At 42.9% G+C, this 16,142-nt stretch overlaps 1 protein-coding gene across 13 annotated transcripts in view; it reads right to left on the reverse strand.

The window, feature by feature from the left end:
• The window catches only part of KIF26A (kinesin family member 26A), a 121,886-nt gene that overhangs the window by 77,454 nt on the left and 28,290 nt on the right, over positions 1 to 16,142 (reverse strand). The gene's annotated exons all lie outside the window — the stretch shown is intronic.

Genomic DNA, 16,142 nt, shown 5'->3' on the forward strand with positions numbered 1-16,142 from the left:
TATCTAACATTGATTCTATAGAAATTCCACAAACGTAGACAATGCCTAACATCATAGGACACATTTATGTTTCCATTCAATTGAAGGTACTACATAAAAGGATGTTTTTATTTTAATTTGTGTTCTGGGACCTTGGAAAAGAAGCTGCCTCATCACCTGCTGGAAAATGCCAAGTACAGAGGAGGAAAGGGTTCTTTTAAGAAGAGAAATTACAGCCCCAGAGTAAGACCTGGTCCCTAAAGAAATCAATGGCAACATTCATACTGAATGCAAAATTGTTACTTCCCCCTCTAAGTTGAAGCATCCCTGTTCCTATCTTCAAAACAGCAATGAACTCTTTCACCAACCTGCTTCTCCACTTCATAAAATGCCCATAAAATGCACATTTGAAGTTGTTGGGTGAGGAGTTAAGTTATATCTTGATGCGCAAATTTCCCCCTTCATTTTAAAATAGTTTTGTGGTAGTAGATAATGTGTCAAATTTGCAGTAAATCACTAAAAAAATACACATGCCACCGAAGTTACCTTAGTATTATTATTACAGATATAAATACACACTTTAAACCAGAAAACTGTGTGTAATCATGCCTTGCTTTGCTAACATCCCTTTAAAGTCTGACAGCTCGTTGAACAGCTCCCATTGTGGACAGCGCTGAAGCAGTTCTACAGATCATTAGAGTTAAAAGCCAGTGAAGACAACCATCTTGTCCAGCCTCCTGCACATCACAGCTCTGCCAATTTCAACCAGAAGTAGTGACCCCGACAGGCATATTCAATGAAAATAGATGCTTCCATATTTAAGAAATGCTTACTTTTATTTGAGCCCACATGTCTTCCAAAGTCACAGTACTTCCGAAAGAATCATGTTTTTAAAGTACAATGTATATGAATAAAAAACATACAATCAGACAGGGACAGCACTTGAGATGATGTAAATCCAGAGCTGACACATTATTCTTTGCTCCTGTGCCAATTTATATTAGCTGGGCCAGAAACTCCACTCCCAGTGGTCAACTTGAGAAATCCAAGTGGTTGATTCCAGGACTCTCAGCATCATCCCAAACTCTGACTGTGTACTGGTAATAGTATTTGATTTACGCTTGCAGCTCTAGTCTCAGAGAACCCATTATGAAGGATATGCTCAAAGATGTGTGTTTTACTTCACAAGACTGATGCTGTGATTCACAGGGAAAACCTGCACGGAAGGCACAGACTGGGATGTTATTGCTCCAGCTCCAATCAGCAAATAGTCACTGAAATAAATGAACATCAGCATCTCATGGAAGTCCCTGCATGAGGAAGTTAGCCAAGATTTATTCAAGGCCACAATCTCAGGAGCAATTCATCAGAATCAAAGGTAAGCCAAAAAATAAATAAATGAAAATGGGACCAGCTAGAATAACAAAGCAGCAGAGCCAAGGCAGCAGCCACATGACAGCCAGAGGCATCTCCAGAGCGATCCGAACAACTGTCCACAGATCTTGCCAATGAGCCAGATGCTGCTGCTGGAAGAAGGCTTGTGTTGATATAAACTCAGAGATGTGAGATGCTTAACACCAAAGGCAATCAATCTTCACAATTCCCATGTGGCTGCCAAGCTTCACTATTATGCCACAAAGAGATGAAAACAAACTTCATAAAACACATGTAGATTCTACATGACATCAAACTCCCCCTGCCCTCCCTTTACTACTCAAAAACAAACCAGTGATTTGGGTGTAGCTTTAAACGACCTGATGCTTTTCCTGAGTTAACAACAGAACCAGGAAAGAATATCGTTGGCTAAACAGCTCACTGTGCACACGCTGCCAGAAAACCAATGAACTTATCATACTGTATAGGAAATTCCTATCTTCCACACCAATTAGTATCCCAGCAGTGATTGATTTTATAATCTCAAACTTGACTTACAAAGTGACTTCCTCCGGGGCCAACTTTCCATTACCCAGCATGTAGAAAATTGCATACGGTCAGTGCACTCTGAAAACCAAGGAAAAGTAAGCACTATTTAAACCCCAATTCTACCGTGCCTCCACATTCTTGCTTTCCTAAGGGAGACGCACTTTTGACAGTTAACTTCCTTTCCCTGCCCCAACATCCTATCTCCACCACACACCAGCTGGGCACTCAATCAAAACAGAAACAACAACAGGAACTAGCAGCTATTCATTACAATAGGATCAAAACATTTCTAGGCACTAGCGCTTCGCCCAGTCACTGTCCTTGAAGACCCTGCCCCAATCCACTTCTTCCCTCCCATCACAGACACCATTACTGCAAGTGGCTCCACTTCAACCTGAAGCACTGGGTATTAAAAAAAAATCATGTTTTTTTAATCAGAAGCCACTCAGTGGCAGGCGGTCACATCTCAGAACTGCAGGAGGCAATAAACTGGGCAGCAGAAAGGTGAGAAAATTAACTGGCCAACAACACAGGCCGATGTTTATCCTTTATTTTAATCAAGCTAACATTAGCTCCAGTCTATAAAACCAGAATTGCACTGCACACTAACTACCAGTGTAATCACAGAAACAGCACCGCAATATGATTACTGGATGCTAATTATATCTTATAAAGAGTTAAAGACAATCAGGTACATGTAATAAAGATTTATATGCAGTTTCCCACTGACCTGGAAACAGCTTCATATATTAATAAGTTAACGTTACTGCCAGGAACAAAGCAAACAGTTACATCTACATGACAAAATACATGAAACACAAGAGCCAGATGTTGGGTCCTTTCATCAAGGAAGCAATTATTTAATTCCTGGGAAAAGATTTTCTCTCTCGTTGTTTTATTAATACATCATATCGCTCATAAAAGACGCAGTCCTGGCTCCATGACCTGGTCTGGGTACAAATCCTCAGTATTGCACAGGGGCATGAAGCAAGGGTCTCCTTTTCCCTCTGTGCAGTTGCTCCTAGGCAGTAAGCGAGACATCCTTGGACCATATCCACATCTCCTCATTCACACATAACAGCACAGACCCCGAAGTGGCTGCCAAGAGGGAATGTGCTTCCCCTCGCACCTCTCCAGGAAGGCCGGTCCTCCAAAGGTGGGCATAATAGGGAATTCCAGGGACCTGCTCACACTCTCCATCACAGCTGCTGACCTCCAGCTCCCAGATACAAGGGGTCTTCTGGCCACCTACCTAACAGCTCCCCGCTCCAAGCACCATCAAGAACTGCTGGTCTTTGGAGAGTCATTTTGGCCATAGTCTCCTGCCCCATTGTCCCTCATCCCAGATAACAACTGCCATCGTCTCTCAACAGGTCGACACCCAAAAGCCACCATCAGCAACCATCCAAAGATCACAGAATAGATGGGGTTGGAAGGGACCTTTAAAGATCATGGGCAGGGACATCTTCCACTAGATCAGATCACTCAAAGCCCCATCCAACTTGACCTTGAACACATCCAGTGGGGCATCCACAGCTTCTCTGGGCAACCTGTCCCACTACCTCACCATCCTCATCATAAAGAACTTCTTTATATCCATCTAAATCTATCCTCTTAATTTGAAACCATGACCCCTTGTCCTATCATTACAGGCCTTGTTTAAAAGTCTCTCTTCACCTTTCTTACAAGCGCCCTTTAAGTACTGAAAGGCCACAGTAAGGTCTCCCTGGAGCCTTCTCTTCTCCAGGCCAAACCACCCCAACTCTATCAGCCTTTCTCCACAAAAGAGGTGCTCCAACCCTCTGACCATTTTTCATGGACCATGCCAGACTTACCCCAAAGTGTTTACAGAGGCAGTATTTACACACTGGTTACATCCATGCCCCAGCTGGGTCTAGGCCCCCTCTGTCAAACTCACAACTCTTAATCATTTCATGATTTTACCAAAAAAAAAAAAAAAAAAAAAAAAAAAAAAAAAAAAAAAAAAATCACAGATTACACAGTACCCTATACAACAAGCAATTCAGCAGTCTTGCTAATTATGCTTTGGACACTGTAACTGAAAAAGCACATCCCTCTGCAAGGTTACGCTGAGGCTGTTGCTAGATAAAATAGCCAGACTCAGCCTGAAAATACCATGTTGTAAGGTACGCTCCTGAACAAGACACAACAGATAGAAGCACTTAATAAACAGATCCATTAACTAGGAAACATCCCTGCAGCAATTAAAACTTTGCAAAGTACTGCAGTGTACACCTGGTTATTGCTCTGACATCTGCTTAGGTTTTCTATGTGTTTGTAAGTTGGACCAAAGAGAAAGATAATTGAGTTTATGGACATATCATGACAAAAATGACAACAAGGCACTGTTAACTGTTCATGAAAAACAGCATAAAAACTCAAATAAAGCATGTTTACTGTTTGAAATACTTAAAAGTTACCACATATTATAATGAACCATATACAACCAAATGGTGTTTCTCCTACTGGTAAAGAATAATTTTACTCTGAACTAAGAATCCCATCATAAAATGAGAGGAAATTCACAGTCTGAACAACTGCTGTTGTGCTGAGAACATTTTTAGGCATATGGCAATTTTATAATGGTCATTGGGGATGAAGAGCTAAAATTCTCTTGCAGGCTCTGAATTTAAGATATTTCACATAAAACTGCATATCTCAGGAAACAAATAAATTGTTAAGTGTGCAACCTCATAACGTTACAGCCAACATTCAGCATATGTAAATCTGACCACTTGAAAATACAAATGCTATTTTCAGTACAAGGACCAAATTACTTTATATAAAGAGTCCAAATAAGGTTTTAAAAAAATTTATCTGCAGGCATCATTAAAAGAAAACAAATATAATGAGACCTGCCTTAACTTTATACAGTCCAAGTCAGTGTGACATTATGCAGCTACAATATGTGATCCAGCGTTCCCAAGTAAATGCCCTGATTACTATTGTAAGCCTGTCATTTGAATAGTTCCTTCCTGTTTAAAATGTAGAAAGCCAAATGTGTTTTCCCACCACTAAGCATTGTGTAAGACTCCTTTCTCTTCCAGCAAGCTGGCTGAAGATGGATGAGCTTCCAAACTGATATCATTTTAATTACGCGTTTTTCTCTCATTACTAATTTCCTAAACATGTCTCTAATCTTGCAGTGAAATCTCTGAGCGCAGTAGGTGTATCCACATACATCATGCTCTAGAAAATTAATATGAGATAATGATCAGGACTGCCATCACAACATAACCTGCAACAAGCAAGATACATTAGACCTGATACATACTCATTAGGCTCTGATCTTGAGTGTTTCTGGAAGGCAGCTGCTAGCGGATAGTTTTCCTCCCTCCTACATCTCGGGGCCAATGATGCAGGAGAGGGAGATGCTTCAAGCAACCTCCCCTTTGCCCTTTCCACCAGGCAGTTACAATCTTGTGATGCCCAATGCATCTTCACCCCTTCGCCCCCTTACCTTAAATACTCCAACAAGAAGCACTGTTCCCATAAGGGAGCCCCAATCGTCTGCTCCTCTGCAGCAGATAAGCACAGGTATCCCGGCTCCCTCCTGCCTTCAGGGGTCCAGCAGCTCCCTCCACCTAGGAGAAGGTCTCCTGGTGAGGTGGTCCTCTCCAAAAGCCCAGGAGGAGAGCAGAAAGCACTGGAGGGAGCCGCCCACCCAGCAGGTAGGAAGGCACGTGCCCACGCGTGCCCCAAGTACCCAAAGCGGTCACGCACCCTGCAGCTGTCTGCATCCGATGCTCTTTTGGCAGGCAGGAATCGGGACTATGTACAGACCCGTCAGCTTAGGTCAACCAAGTGCCAGCCAGTTATGCACACAGGCTCTCTCATTCCTCAGGTATCTCTCACTACCTGAAAGGCAATGCACAGCTAGATGTGTCGCAGCGTACTTTCACCATTAAACCAACAGGGCTAAGACGGCAACTTTTAGGGGAAAGAAAAAAACCAGAAGGGCAACTGTCACTGGGCTTTCTCCCCAGCTAAACATATCACACGCCAAATTCTTAAGAGAATGATGCTTTCAGCAAACCAGCTGCCTTCTCATCAGCTGACACTTCCCAAATAAAAGAGGAAAATCCTAGAAACTGTTCAGAGTGGCTGACATTTAAGGAACCAAATAAAGCAAAACAAGATAAATCACAAGCACTTAAATAAGTTTATATCTTCTAAGTGGTCTTAAAATGTCACAAGTATGACTTTGCCTACTTACTCAAAGAGAAGGGATCTCTGCTGTTCCACAGACAAACATGAAGGTAGAGAGGGATTAGAAACATAATTGAAATACACACATCAGACTAATGCACATAAAAAACGGCACATAGATAAGGAACACCAACAGGAGGGCTCTGGTATATATGCATGCAACTCACTAGTCTCTAACTGCATGCTGAGCAGAATGCATATGCTAAATGGGGTAAGTGTATCTAAAAATGTAATGCTGGCTGACTTGCCCTAGATCCCTAAGGAAGCCTGTAGCACAGACTGTGTGAGTAGGCAGGAGCTGAGATGTTTCACTGTATTCACACATGCTGCTATGGAAGGTGACTGATGAAAAAAAACACACAATTTCACATTTTCTTCTCAAAAAAAAGAAAAGTTTTCCCAAAACTGCTACCAAAATTTCATCCTGTTTTTCTCTCTGCTGTCCATCTACTGACCAAGATCAAAAGCTTTAAATCTAGCCATGACTTCAAGAACCTGAAGAAGAAATTTGACCTCCTTTGAGAACACTGGTTCTTCTTGAAAACAAATACTAAACTTCTCTTCTACTAAACTTCACTCATTCAGCAAAGGGAAGGAAAATCTGAGGGATGCCCACATTTTCTATTTCCCACAACATCTTGAAAGGGCCATGAAGAATACAGCTACAAACCCAAGGCTCCACCAGAGCTTTGTTGTGCACCACCCACCCCCTTGACTGGAACTGGTGCCCACATCAGGCTTGTGATAACACTGAGCTGTGCAAACCAGCCCTCCACCTCAGGTGGGAATTAACTGACCACTGAAGTCAAGGCAAGTCTTTCAAGTGACTTCGCTGGGTTATGACTGGGCTCCTACTTCTTTTTAATTCTCATTAGCATTTGCTGACAACTCCTTTACAACCAGAGGGACAGGTTCTTTATGAGAAGCCATTTCAGCTGCCCCAGTTAATGGTTTAATCCACAGACTGAAGCAGGGCAGATTATCTACACGTATCAAAAACAACATTATGCTTCATAAGCTATTTTTCTGCTTCAGTAAGGAGTAAGCACGTTTTTATTTCTTACTATGTTCACCCATTACCTCACCAAGCAGCATTATTGTTAGTCTTTTTGAGACTCTCCTAGAATAGGAACATAGAAAACAGGATTTCCTCTAGCTCTGCATACCTACTTACTCCAGAGTCATTAATGACATAGGACTGGACTGAACAAAGAACTAACATCAAAACAGCTGGGAACAAAAATGTATCTGCCTGGAACACTGAATCTCCGCTCTATCTGTTAAAAAAATGCCAATAAGGAACAAAGAGCTAAACATCTGCATACAGGACATGTATCCCAGTGGGCTCCAAATTAAGTTTATAGCAGCTTTCACATAGCAATCTGCAAATCGAATTGTGTAACTTCACTGCTGTCAAAAGGAAAGATCCAAGTCCTGCACAGGAATCCTTCAAAAACCCAAACCAACTACATACTGTCTTCCATGTGATTATAAGCAACAGCTGAATTGTCCAAGGGTAGGTGATGCTACCCAACTCTGAGATTTTCAAAATACCTCTAACCAGTATTTTAAAGAAAAGTTACAGATGTATATAGGGAAGAAAAATACAAGCAATACTGCCCCAGGATTCATAGCAGCTGATTCCTTAGGTTGTCACACTAACTGGGTGTGGGACTGGGACATTTATCAGGAGGACTTGTTCCCCTCACAGACCATGCTTCCCAGCAGAACCAGCGCCGCACAGCGACACGTGCCCCGTACCCACCGCCTCGCACCACAGGACAGGCCCGTGGATAGCCCAGCACTGAAAAGCAGCACACCCTGCTCCCGGCTCCCTTCCCTCCCCACCACTCCACAGACAGACACCCTAGCTCAGGGCGTGCTTTCAGAAGCTACCCTGTAAGCACATCTCCCCTGAAAACTAACAGGAATTTGGAAAAACATTATAGGCAATCAGTGAAAACACCAGCCAGAGGCTACGGACTGTCCATATAATTACCCTACATAGGGCCAAAGTCAGTAGGATGTGGAAAAAATAACCCAAATAGAGTACTGCTTGGGTTCAGTGCTTAGCATCCAAAATTACCTTGGCAATCTCTTAAAGACCTTCATATCAGTGGTGTACACAAAAGCAGAGGCAGCCAGCAGGCTGGGAGAAGCACACAAGCAATGTAAGGATGCTTGAAGAGAAACACTACTCCTCTGTTTAATGCTATCAGCTCCTGCCTGCCTGAGGACATTTCCTACCTCTACCTACAAACACTGCGATTCCCAAACCATTAAGTAAACAGTCTTTGAAGATAACGAAGCTTATTCTAATCTCTCACTGATGTCACTCCTGTATTGTACTTAGCTGAGCTACAAGACTCCTGGGTTAACTAACTCCTCTGTAAAATCAAGATTACCTTAACTCTTTGCTCTTGCACAGACCTAAGGAATCCTGTCGAGGTATAGAAAGAAGGAGATTTTTCACACAGTGGATCTACATTTTTTCTTGTTGAACAATCATAGACATTTTTCAGCTCACTCCTTTAGATGCAGGTGAACCACTTCTGTACCTTAGTGAGATGACCTTCTGTACCAGACCTTTCATCGCTTCCAAAGAAAGCAGAACTTTGAAAGCTGTGTGCCTTTAGTAAGGAGGGGATGCCCTGGACTACTTTCCAACACTGGCAAACAGGGCCGTTGCTCCAGTGGCAAGAAAAAAGAAAAATCAGATTGAACCTGGACTAGCAAGAGGAATTAAACTGGTAACTACAAAAAGAAAACACAGTAGAGATTTTCCAATGCATCACCTCAGAGAAGAATGCCTTTGTGTTCTCACTTGTGCTCACTTCTCAGGGTCAAGTGTTTATTCTGCATTGCAGTTCTTTAGCTATCTACTCCATGCTTTTCACTGCACCCAATCCTACAAGAGTCAAACCCTCCCACAGCAATAAAAAGCTCAGGGAAGAAGAACTCAGGGTGGGTCAGAAAAGCCAGCCCTGCGTATAACATATCTTTCATGTCATCAAAAGACTTGACAATAAGAAGCTGAAACCCAACTAAATTCTAGCTGCACAAAATCAGAGCTATTTTGCTCTTGAGCTGCGTGTGCTTAGGAGCAGCCATGACCAGAATAATAAAAGGATATACGGCACGAATCTGAGAAAAGGGGCTCAAGTTCTGGCTGAATATTCACGCCTAGTGTCAGTCCCAAGGCAAATTTATTTTGTCAATTCTGAATATTATCAGCCTGAGTTGTTTGCCTCTTGGATAAACTATGTCTCATACCAAATAGATCCTGGCACTTCTATTTCCCCCCACATACAGGTAATTATGTTCCCACTGAACAGAAAAACGAAGAGGATGCACTGGAAAAAAGCAGAGGTAATGATACCTACACAGAGAGACAGATTTGGAGTACAGACATTGACCCAGTTCTGCAATCTGGCTTCCTCTTCTGTTTCAGTGGTGTAAATCAACTGTAAGTACACAGCGCCAACAGGCTTCATTTTCCACCTGTTAACACAGGTTTTCGATTCCACTGTCAATAAAAGAACCACAATGCAAACTGCTGTGAAATGAAAATCCAGTGCTGTATGTAACCGAAGACAGAAGTAAAGAGATGTGCAGCCAGATTCGGGATGCCATATTGCTGAAAATACTCGCTGCTAAACCCAGTCATGACTCCCCAAAGGGTCATTACCAAAGACATGACCACTTTTCACTGCCAAACACCCCACTGGGAGCCAGTAAGGCCATAAGCTGAGGCCAGGGTGTTGCTACTCATGATCAACTGGCAAACGCTGAGCACAAAGTCTGCCCTTCCATGCAAACATCAGAGAAGCCCATTCACAACCTGTGTTTCACAGGCACAACATGGCAGGCTGAGAAACTCTGAATCACACTAATATATTTTTTTAATCATTTAGCTCTTTGTCTCAAATTTTAAAATTAAATAAAAAGTAACTTTACCAGAGGTCAGTCAAGCAGCAGTAAGACTGCACAAGGTGGCAGGTTAAAGCATCTCATAATTCTAAGAGTATAAGCATGAAATTCAGAAAGGGCCCCCAGGGATCCCAATGCAAGACATGAAGGTGTAATTAAAAACCATAAATCCGTCAAACGAAAAATATGTAAACTTAATACATTAACTCATATATTTTTCTTCCTTGACCACATTTGTCTTACTCTACACTCCTTTGGAGCCTACAAATAAAAAATTAACAATATCAGAAAAAAATATTTCTTATTTATGGAACGTGAATATCAATAATAAATGCTTTTTACTTTATTCTTACAGGTAATTGCTGAAAGAAGCTCTCTCAGCAGACTGCTGAGACTCTGCATATTATAAATTACTTCAACTGTATGTGCTCTTTACAAAACCCACAAAAGGACAATATCTTACAGTGTTTCCATGCCACTCAATCATCCACACAAAATTACCCTTGTGAGAGCTTGTTGGAGGAATGTCAAATGTATTTGCCTTTCTTTGCAACAAAATCTTCAGAGAAAGACAGCAAAAAAAGCTCACTTCTGCATTCACAGATATACATGCTACACAAACACCTGAACATTTTAACTGGAGATTATGGGTTTAACTTTGTATTTAATTACAAGCTACAGGCAAAATAGTTACAGGCCAAATGCTGGCCTGTGTTTCACCCACAGCATAGTTTTCAAGATAGCTTCCAAAAGCTCTGCAGCACCTGTAGTTCATATTAAGGCTAAGGCACTTCTAAAAGAGGCATTTGGAACAAACCAGCCCTTCCATCTGCCCCCCTGTCAGAAAAGGAACACCAGCATTTCCCAGAAATGACAGTGGCAGAGACACTTGTGCCTCACCTCCATCCTTCAAAGGCCAAATTCTGTACAGCAAATTTGTTTCTCATCACTAATGACTGTTTCCTTGGGACCAGATGGCCCAGGGCCAGGCAGCCCTACGGGAACACCTCTCTTCCTCATGACACACCCAGCATGAGGGCATGCACGTGGGGATTATGTGATATTTTCATCAAAGATTGAACTCTGTTTCCTCTCTGTTACTGAAGCACTCATTCTCACAAGTGCAACAGCTAGGTCCCCATACAAACACACACAAGGACACATGTTCAACACAAAACTGATGTGCTATCACAACATGGCTAATGTTTCTCAAATAATACCCAAGTCAGCCAAACTTCTTCTTTCCTAATGGCTCAGCAATCACTTCTACTAAATCCAGGCCAAAACTCTAACACAACTCTGCTGCTCTGTCAACACAACACACAGTCCAACACTGGCAGAGGTTGGCATGCTCTTTACACTTGTCTTAAGCATACTCACCACATGGGAAGCAAAATCCTCCTTGCCCTAGCTGCCAGACATTAGCTCACTCAACTATCTCCCTACCCTTCCTTCGATTATTTGGACCTCAGGTGCTCTGGCGTTATTAGTCAAGCTTCACCTGCTGAACAGAGGCCAGATCTGTCCAACTTCTGCTATTTACTGCAGCTGGAAATCATTTACTTAGAAATTATTTACTTGCATAAAACAGGCCACGTGGGACGTTCCCAGTCTGGGCTGGTGACTGGTCACCCAGGCTTGGCAGTGGTCTTGGCTTCTGGAGCTGCCTCCACACCAACATCTACCACGCACTCCACAGACAGAGCACAGGGCACATTTTCAGGTTTGGCTCTCGGTCTCTTAACCTTCCTGGGAACTATGTCATTGGTCACTACAGCCTGGCTGCAGCTGGGCAGCAGATACAAGCAGTTGGTTTTACCCTCCACACTAGGCAATCTGGTGTTAAAGAGAGGGTCTGTCACAACACCAACATGTTTTGTCCACAGGCACCAGGAGAATTCAACAGCTACCAAGGAAAGAGCTGAATGCTTTCACCACTTCACATCAAGCAGTACAAAGAGCCTCTACAGATGACCCAAAAAGTAATAAAGCAATTGAAACAAGGCTAGCCAGATTTCTTGATCATACAAGCCACTCGCATGATATTTCCGACAACTGTTGAAATGGCCACGTCCCAGAGAGTTCCTGGAGACATGTCACAGTCCAGGAACGACAACAGCTCCCAGTACCCTGTTTTGGGATGGGAATTAGATGTGTACCACCAATCCACCATGGTGCCATTGACCTTAACCACCCCAGCAGGCTCACCTCCTCCAACACACCCAGCAGTAACGCTCTGTTGAGGGCTGTGGGATGTACCCTGGGCACAGCCACCACCGCTGAACTGCTCAAGAGCCATGTAAGACACAAAAGCAGCAGGCAACCCCTGCAAGAAAGTGTTACTTGATAAAGCTACAGACAAAGCCATGCAAGAAAATGTTACTTGATAAAGCTACAGACAAAGCCATGCTGCTGTACTCTGAAGTCTGGGAGAAGAGCAGCAATGCCAGTTGGTGTAAATACATGCTACAACACACAATACAGTGAGAACAACACAAGGCAATAAAAGAGTACAATACATACTGAGTAGATCTAACTTCCCAAATGACTTAAAACACAAAGCCAAACACTGCCGGTTTACAGTATAATCAGCACTGATCAATACATACACACCGACAGCGACACAAACTATGCTGTAACAAATTGTATGTTGTGGTAAAACAGGAAACACATTTAAACATGACCTTTTGAATGCTGTGAGAACTAGGACTAATGCCTCACTTTCACAGTTAATGCTGAAAGCCAGTCAATGCCCAGCCTAGCCAGAAGTATCACATTTCAGTTTTGTACAGAAGGCTTCCCATCCCATTCATCGAGCAGTGTAAAATCCCTCAGCAGCGTTAGGGGAAGATTTGCTAAGAGCTAAATGAAAATTGATCATTTTCCCACAGCCACCCAGCGTTCCAATCAACCCTGCACAGGTATTGACATATGTTAATGCCAGCCCAGCCCCAGCTGAAACTCAGAGCGGCCTGCCAAACTCCAGGAATGCTGATGAAAGACTGATTTTAAGGCTTGACTCAGAAAGGATAATTGTGCTCACCTAAGCCTTTTTTTGTGAGCAAGTGCTGAGATTTCGCTGATTCACTGTATGTTAGGGTGATGCATACAACAGTGTAACTCCTAGTGATAAAACAAACATGCAACAATGCCATTATGATGCCTAAAATAGGTGGATATATTTATACCAGTTATTCTTCCTCCAACATGAAAAGGAACATCTGCCAGCTGTGTCTCACACAGCTCGTGCAGCTCCAAAGCAAAGATGTCAGTCCAAAGAACTATACACCAAAAGTTTACATTCGCTTTACCTTATCCTAGAGAAGAATACATCACTTCTGCAAAGTGACATATCCCCACCACCCGCCTTGCTTGGAATAATCATTTGAAGCTTTGTTCTTGGGTTCCTCTACAAAAATTGCCTTTTTTCCATTAAAAAAAAAAAAAACAAAAAAACAAAAAACAAAAAAACACCCACCAAAACATTTTTAATGAAGAACTAATAAGTAACACACTTTGGCATAAACTTCCAACAGCAGTATGAGGGACTGAAGAGTTCCTGATTTACAAGGCCACACCACATTTCCACAAGGCAGCTTTCTAGTTTCATCACAGGGAGGCACTATGCAGATAAACCCCTTTTAGATAGCATCAGCACAGCTCTAATCCATGCTCCCGGAGCTGATCTGATACCTGCTACTTAAGCAAGCTCCCCTTTGCCTGAACACCTTCAGTCCCCTTTCGCAGCCTCACCACTCCCCTCCTGGTGAGCTGGCAGATTTTCAGGACTATCTGTTACTATCTTCCCAGTTTACCTGCAGTCCCCAGCTTTGTTTGCCGTTTCTGCCGTTGCAGAGACCCCAGCCCCAGAGCCCCCTCCCTAACACCCCACCTGAAAGTTCAGTTGCAAGCCACAGAGTCCACTGTTTTCTGTGTCCCTGTGTTATTATATATTCTTCCTTATTATATATATTACAGGAGCAGTCAGCTCTACTAAGAACAGCAGATAACGATGCTCAATGCCATACAAGTAAGAGAGAGTCCCCACCACAAAGAAAAAGTTTTTACTGGAAATGGATAAAAGATGGAAGTATTTTCTCTCTGCTGGGCAAAGAAGAAAATAAGCACATGGATATTAAGCAGCTTGCCCAAATTGACAAAGTCAGTGACAGATCTAGGGATTAAATTCAGGTCTTGCATCCCTATAATGGGACACAATTCCTCCTGTTAACAAAGGCAGCAGGAAGAATGATTCTCCTGAAAGTAAGGGCCAAGTTTCCTCCCATAAGCCATTCATCTGAAAGACCATACAAAATTAGCAGACCCTTGTAAAAGAAGTCAGTCTGTTCCTGATCACGGGCCAGCCAGCAACAGACAAAACTTCCACCTTCCCAATGACGCCTTCCATCTGAGGGTATACTGGACACGTAAATACAGAACAGTCATTCCAGTGTTGTAGGTCTGAAGTCAGCGGACAGGCAGACAAATCCAGACAAATTCCATACATCTCCAGTAAATTAAAAAAAAAAAAAAAAATAGAGGATTTAATACTCCCAAATGGACAGCTGCCTGCCATATTCAGTGTGAGCAACATCCGAATAGATCTAGTTCCTGAAGGTACTCCAATTTTGAGAAGAGCAACAGCATCATCATGGAAACATCTTCCATATGACATGTACACGTTTCCAGATAGATTCTCCTCCTCTAGCCAGGGTGAAGCAAAATCTCTGCTCACTTTTCATGACAAAATGTTCATCTGCCAGCTGAAAACCCAGGGACTAAGTGGCTCTTCTCTACACCAGCATCCTCACTGTGGGAAGAAGGATTCAGACACACAGAGTACAGTTATGGTGGGGTACCTGAGCAGCAGGAGACCCAGGCAGCAACTGTGTACGTGGTGGGCAATCCTGGTCTTGGGAAAGAAAAATCTCTCGGTGGTTTCAGCCATCCCCGCTCCAATACCCTGCGGTGCCAGGTCCAGAGCAGCAGCCACTATCAGCTGCTGTGGGCCAGGGAAGAGGAGGATGACTACTGCCTCCTACAACCTCGCTGTTAACAAGTCAGAGGTTGGGATCACTGTAGGTGGAAACTCTTGGCAAAAACAATAAAGCAGCTACTACATACTTCAACAGGTTCAAAGTAACCTCAGATGTTAGGAGCAGATGCTCTTTTCCACCCCCTGGGATTTTGAAATGGTTTATATGTTTCCTCCCTCTTCCCTAATAGGGCAGGGTGCTGAAGGAATTAGCTAGAGAAAGAGCTGGAGCAATACTAATTACCCTCAGCTACCCAGGAGACCACAGTACCTTCAGCTAATTGCACAACCCCCACTCCCCCACTTCAGATCCCCCAGTGAGAAGGTCTCTTGCCTCTGGCATCTGAACTGCAAGATAATCCCACTCACCTGTACTTTAAAAGGGTATGCTTGAGAATCCTAAATGTCTAAACCAAACTCATTACAAATAGTTTCCGCAGCCCATCATGTAGCACAGGGACTACTGCACTGACCGAAACAAGGAAACTGCTCATGTCAACACATTTTGACATGGTGTTGTCACTAACCCCGTTATTAGACTGCACACGTACAGAAATCCACATCTGAGCTCATAGCCTGAAGCACTCCACAGCCAAGTCTCTGCAAGAGTCTCTCTCACAAAATTAAATATTAAATGCGCATCTCAAAAAAATGCCCCGTAGTTTCATATTTATTAACTAAGACATTACTTTTCCACTTATGCATTTTTGAAATGTTAAATACATAACATTTTAAGGTGCATTTGGTGCTTGTAAAGAGCCCCGAAAACTGGATTACTCTAGAGAAGAATCTGTAAAAGACACAGTTCTCCCACTCAATTCCCCTTATTCACATCAACACAGTTGCAGAAAGGCCTCACATGAAAAGAAAAACAGCCCCTCGGTAACAGAGAACCCCAAACTTATCCAAGACTCAGCAGCCTCATCACCAAGACTCTCAAATTCCAGGTGACAATGCCACTCAGTAGCAAGTGCTGACACATTAATATAAAACAATTGGCATGGGAAGAAAAACCCCACAAAAAGTCAGGGGTTGCTTCTAAAAG

Source organism: Tyto alba, unplaced genomic scaffold (genome assembly GCF_018691265.1).
Source record: "Tyto alba isolate M040663 unplaced genomic scaffold, T.alba_DEE_v4.0 Super-Scaffold_29, whole genome shotgun sequence".
Taxonomy (NCBI): domain Eukaryota; kingdom Metazoa; phylum Chordata; class Aves; order Strigiformes; family Tytonidae; genus Tyto; species Tyto alba.